The 5,642-nt window shown below is 60.2% G+C and overlaps 1 pseudogene; it reads right to left on the reverse strand.

Moving 5' to 3' along the window:
• Positions 1-422: 422 nt before the first annotated feature.
• On the reverse strand, positions 423-1,361 carry LOC146799869 (forkhead box protein F2 pseudogene; annotated as a pseudogene).
• Between the last annotated feature and the right edge of the window lie 4,281 nt (positions 1,362-5,642).

Raw genomic sequence — 5,642 nt, forward strand, 5'->3', positions numbered from 1 at the left:
GTCTCAGTGCTAAATTTGGTCTATATCTCCTCCTCACAGCCACATTTTTCATGATAGAAACTGATGAATGATTAGATGAATCCATGAATGGCTGGATAGATGGATTATTCTGTGAGTGAACAGAGGAATGTTAGAAGTGAAGAATAAACTGTGTAGATAAATTAATTCATGGAAAAATAATCATTAAAAGAGAAGCGATTGCATGGCTATGTTGTGAATGCATTAACAATTGGGCGCAGGAATGAATACATCGATTTGTGAATTAACAATATAATGAATGCATGCACGAAGGAATTCGATGGCACGCACTGTGCACCATAGTCTGGTTGCTAAAGATGGGACCCTGTAGATAAAAAAACATTGTGCATAACTCTATTTCTGAACAAGACTCCTCCGCCCACCTCCAGCTGTAACCCGCTTAGCTAACGGCCGCGCTCACCTAAGAGCTCACCCCTTGTGTTCTGGTGCAGGTAGCCCTGGTCCAGGGAGCAAGGGGCCACCCCCGAGTTCACCCCATCGCAGGAACGCCGCCAGGCAGCAAGGGCTGCTGCTTCATGTAGGCTCCGGCCCCCGAGGAGCTCCAGTGCACGGGGGGCTGGCATAAGGCGAGTGGCAGTCCATTGCGCTCACCAGGGCAGGTGAGGAGGGCATGGGGCTGCTGCTGCTGCCTCTTTTTGGCAGGTAGTCCCCCCCGGGGGGGCAGCTGGCCATGTAGCAGAAGCCTGTGCTAGGAGGCATGTGGTGGGCGCAACCAAGCCCCCCCAGGCCCACGGAGCCGTTGCCCCCGAGTGGCAGCCCAGCGGGCCGGGAGCGCCTGGAAATTGAAGGTCCCAAAACCCAGGCCGTTGACCATACGGTACATGGTGGGCTTCCGCGCCTGGCACTTGCACCAGAAGCCGCTGGGCCACCGCCAGAAGGAACCCTCCTCAATCGGACGGTGGTCCAGTAGTGGCCCTTGCTGGGCTGGCCCAGGCCCTTGGGCAGCTTGATGAAGCACTCGTTGAGGGAGAGGTTGTGGCGCACTGAGTTCTTCTAGCCCTGGTAGTCCCCGCGGAAGAAGGGGAAGCGCACCTGCAGGAACTGGTAGATTTTGCTCAGCGTCAGACGGCGCGCTCTGGATGGCCATGACTATCAGCGCAATGTAGGAGTAGGGCGACTTCTCCGGCCGCCGCAGGCCGGCACACTGCTTCTTGGGCTTCGATGAGGCCGGTGGCTCCATGGGGGCGGGTGTTGGGCTCAGCAGACGCTGCTGCGCGGCTCCGCCGGGGCTGCAGAGGGGTCCGCGGAGGCAGGTGCTGCTGGTTCACAGGGCCGTTTCTACCATTAGGCAAGACTCGGCGGCCGCCTAGCTTTACTATCATAGGTTCAAAGAAATAAAAAAATCCCACTTTTGCCGCCCTAGCCCTTTTGCCTCCCTAGGCGGCCGCCTAGTCTTGCCTAATGGTATAAACGGCCCTGCTCAGGGGCCCCAGATCTTTCAGAGGCCCCTGGCTGCAATTGCACGGTAGATGACCTCAGGGGCCCCACAGATCTATCAGAGGCCCCTGGCTGCTAGTGCACGGTAGACGACCTCAGAGGCCCCACAGATCTTTCAGAGGCCCCTGGCTGCTAGTGCTCTGTAGACGACATCTGGGGCCCCACAGATTTTTCAGAGTCCCCTGGCTGCTAGTGCACGGTAGACGACCTCAGAGGCCGCCAGATCTTTCAGAGGCCTCTGGCTGCTAGTGCACTGTAGACGACCTCAGGGGCCCCCAGATCTTTCAGAGGCCACTGGCTGTAGGCTCAGAGTAATGCAGCCCACCCTGCCACACTGGTCTTTCAGTCCAGAGGCACCGGACTGCAGGATTAATGTAATGTGTGACCCCCTGTGTAGGGGCAGCCTCCAGATCTCTGTGTCACTTGCAGGCCGCTGTGTAGGAGCAGCCCCCAGAACCCTGTGTCCCTCGCAGGCTGCTGTGTAGGAGCAGCCCCCAGACCTCTGTGTCGCTCGCAGGCCGCTGAGTCGGAGCAGCCCCCCAACCTATGTGTCACTTGCAGGCCGCTGTGTATGAGCAGCCCTCAGACCTCGGTGTCCCTCGCAGGTCACTGTGTAAGAGCAGCCCCCAGACCTCTGTGCCACTCGCAGGCCGCTGTGTAAGAGCAGCCCCCAGACCTCTGTGTCCCAAGCAGGCCACTGTGTAGGAGCAGCCCCCCAACCTCTGTGTCAGTCGCAGGCCGCTTTGTAAGAGCAGCCTCCAGACCTCTGTGTCCCTGGCACACCTCTGTGTAGGGGTAGCCCCCAGACCTCTGTGTCGCTCGCAGGCCGCTGTGTCAGAGCAGCCCCCTGACCTCTGTGTCACTCACAGGCCACTGCGTAGGAGCAGCCCCCCGACCTCTGTGTCACTCGCAGGCCGCTGTGTAGTGACAGCCACCAGGCCTTTGTGTAGTGACAGCCCCCAGACCTCTGTGTCACTCGCAGGACACTGTGTAGAAGCAGCCCCCAGACCTCTGTGTCACTCGCAGGCCGCTGGGTCGGAGCAGCCCCCCGACCTCTGTGTCACTTTCAGGCCGCTGTGTAGGAGCAGCCCCCAGACCTCTGTGTCCCTCGCAGGCCGCTGTGTAGGAGCAGCCCTCAGTCCTCTGTGTCCCTCGCCGGCCGCTGTGTAGGAGCAGCCCCCCAATCTCTGTGTCAGTCGCAGGCCGCTGTGTAAGAGCAGCCCCGAGAGCTGTGTGTCCCTCGCAGGCCGCTGTGTAGGAGCAGCTCCCAGATCTCTGTGCCACTCGCAGGCCGCTGTTTAAGAGCAGCCCCCAGACCTCTGTGTCCCTCGCAGGCCGCTGTGTAGGAGCAGCCCCCCAACCACTGTGTCACTCGCAGGCCGCTGTGTAGTGACAGCACCCAGACCTCTGTGTCACTTGCACACCTCTGTGTAGGGGCAGCCCCTGACCTCTGTGTCACTCGCACACCTCTGTGTAGGGGCAGCCCCTGACCTCTGTGTCACTCGCAGACCTCTGTGTAGGGGCAGCCCCTGACCTCTGTGTTACTCGCACACCTCTGTGTAGTGACAGCCCCCAGACCTCTGTCTCTCAGGCCTCTGTGTAGTGACAGCCCCCAGACCTCTGTGTAGTGACAGCCCCTGACCTCTGTGTCATTCACAGACCTCTGTGTAGTGACAGCCCCCAGACTTCTGTGTAGTGACAGCCCCCAGACCTCTCTGTGTCACTCGCAGACCTCTGTGTAGTGACAGCCCCAAGACCTCTGTGTAGTGACAGCCCCCAGACCTCTACGTAGTGACAGCCCCCAGACCTCTGTGTCACTCGCAGGCCGCTGTGTAGTGACAGCCCCCAGACTTCTGTGTACCAACAACCCCAGACCTCTGTGTCACTCACAGGACTCTGTGTAGTGACAGCTCCCTGACCTATGTGTCACTCGCAGGCCTCTGTGTAGTGACAGCCCCCAGACCTCTGTGTAGTGACAGCCCCTGACCTCTGTGTCACTCGCAGGCCTCTGTGTAGTGACAGCCCCTGACCTCTGTGTCACTCGCAGGCCTCTGTGTAGTGACAGCCCCTAGACCTCTGTGTAGTGACACCCCCTGACCTCTGTGTCACTCGCAGGCCTCTGTGTAGTGACAGCCCCCAGACCTCTGTGTAGTGACAGCCCCTGACCTCTGTCTCACTTTCAGGCCGCTGTGTAGGAGCAGCCCCCAGACCTCTGTGTGCCTCGCAGGCCGATGTGTAGGAGCAGCACCCAGACCTTTGTGTCACTTGCAGGCCGATGTGTAGGAGCAGCCCCCAAAACTCTGTGGCACTCGCAGGCCGCTGTCTAAGAGCAGCTCCCAGACCTTTGTTTCCCTCGCAGTTCGCTGTGTAGGAGCAGCCCCCCAACCACTGTGTCAGTCACAGGCCACTGTGTAAGAGCAGCCCCCAGACCTCTGTGTCACTCGCAGGCCGCTGTGTAGGAGTAGCCGCCAGACCTCTGTGTCACTCACAGGCCGCTGAGTCGGAGCAGCCCCCCAACCTATGTGTCACTTGCAGGCCGCTGTGTATGAGCAGCCCTCAGACCTCTGTGTCCCTCGCAGGCCGCTGTGTAAGAGCAGCCCCGAGAGCTGTGTGTCCCTCGCAGGCCGCTGTGTAGGAGCAGCCCCCAGACCTCTGTGCCACTCGCAGGCCGCTGTTTAAGAGCAGCCCCCAGACGTCTGTGTCCCAAGCAGGCCGCTGTGTAGGAGCAGCCCCCCAACCTCTGTGTCAGTCGCAGGCCGCTTTGTAAGAGCAGCCTCCAGACCTCTGTGTCCCTGGCACACCTCTGTGTAGGGGTAGCCCCCAGACCTCTGTGTCGCTCGCAGGCCGCTGTGTCAGAGCAGCCCCCTGACCTCTGTGTCACTCACAGGCCACTGCGTAGGAGCAGCCCCCCGACCTCTGTGTCACTCGCAGGCCGCTGTGTAGTGACAGCCACCAGGCCTTTGTGTAGTGACAGCCCCCAGACCTCTGTGTCACTCGCAGGACACTGTGTAGAAGCAGCCCCCAGACCTCTGTGTCACTCGCAGGCCGCTGGGTCGGAGCAGCCCCCCGACCTCTGTGTCACTTTCAGGCCGCTGTGTAGGAGCAGCCCCCAGACCTCTGTGTCCCTCGCAGGCCGCTGTGTAGGAGCAGCCCTCAGTCCTCTGTGTCCCTCGCCGGCCGCTGTGTAGGAGCAGCCCCCCAATCTCTGTGTCAGTCGCAGGCCGCTGTGTAAGAGCAGCCCCGAGAGCTGTGTGTCCCTCGCAGGCCGCTGTGTAGGAGCAGCCCCCAGATCTCTGTGCCACTCGCAGGCCGCTGTTTAAGAGCAGCCCCCAGACCTCTGTGTCCCTCGCAGGCCGCTGTGTAGGAGCAGCCCCCCAACCACTGTGTCACTCGCAGGCCGCTGTGTAGTGACAGCACCCAGACCTCTGTGTCACTTGCACACCTCTGTGTAGGGGCAGCCCCTGACCTCTGTGTCACTCGCAGACCTCTGTGTAGGAGCAGCCCCTGACCTCTGTGTTACTCGCACACCTCTGTGTAGTGACAGCCCCCAGACCTCTGTCTCTCAGGCCTCTGTGTAGTGACAGCCCCCAGACCTCTGTGTAGTGACAGCCCCTGACCTCTGTGTCATTCACAGACCTCTGTGTAGTGACAGCCCCCAGACTTCTGTGTAGTGACAGCCCCCAGACCTCTCTGTGTCACTCGCAGACCTCTGTGTAGTGACAGCCCCAAGACCTCTGTGTAGTGACAGCCCCCAGACCTCTATGTAGTGACAGCCCCCAGACCTCTGTGTCACTCGCAGGCCGCTGTGTAGTGACAGCCCCCAGACTTCTGTGTACCAACAACCCCAGACCTCTGTGTCACTCACAGGACTCTGTGTAGTGACAGCTCCCTGACCTATGTGTCACTCGCAGGCCTCTGTGTAGTGACAGCCCCCAGACCTCTGTGTAGTGACAGCCCCTGACCTCTGTGTCACTCGCAGGCCTCTGTGTAGTGACAGCCCCTGACCTCTGTGTCACTCGCAGGCCTCTGTGTAGTGACAGCCCCTAGACCTCTGTGTAGTGACACCCCCTGACCTCTGTGTCACTCGCAGGCCTCTGTGTAGTGACAGCCCCCAGACCTCTGTGTAGTGACAGCCCCTGACCTCTGTCTCACTTTCAGGCCGCTGT

The sequence above is a fragment of the Triturus cristatus genome, chromosome 8, assembly GCF_964204655.1.
Source record: "Triturus cristatus chromosome 8, aTriCri1.1, whole genome shotgun sequence".
NCBI lineage: Eukaryota > Metazoa > Chordata > Amphibia > Caudata > Salamandridae > Triturus > Triturus cristatus.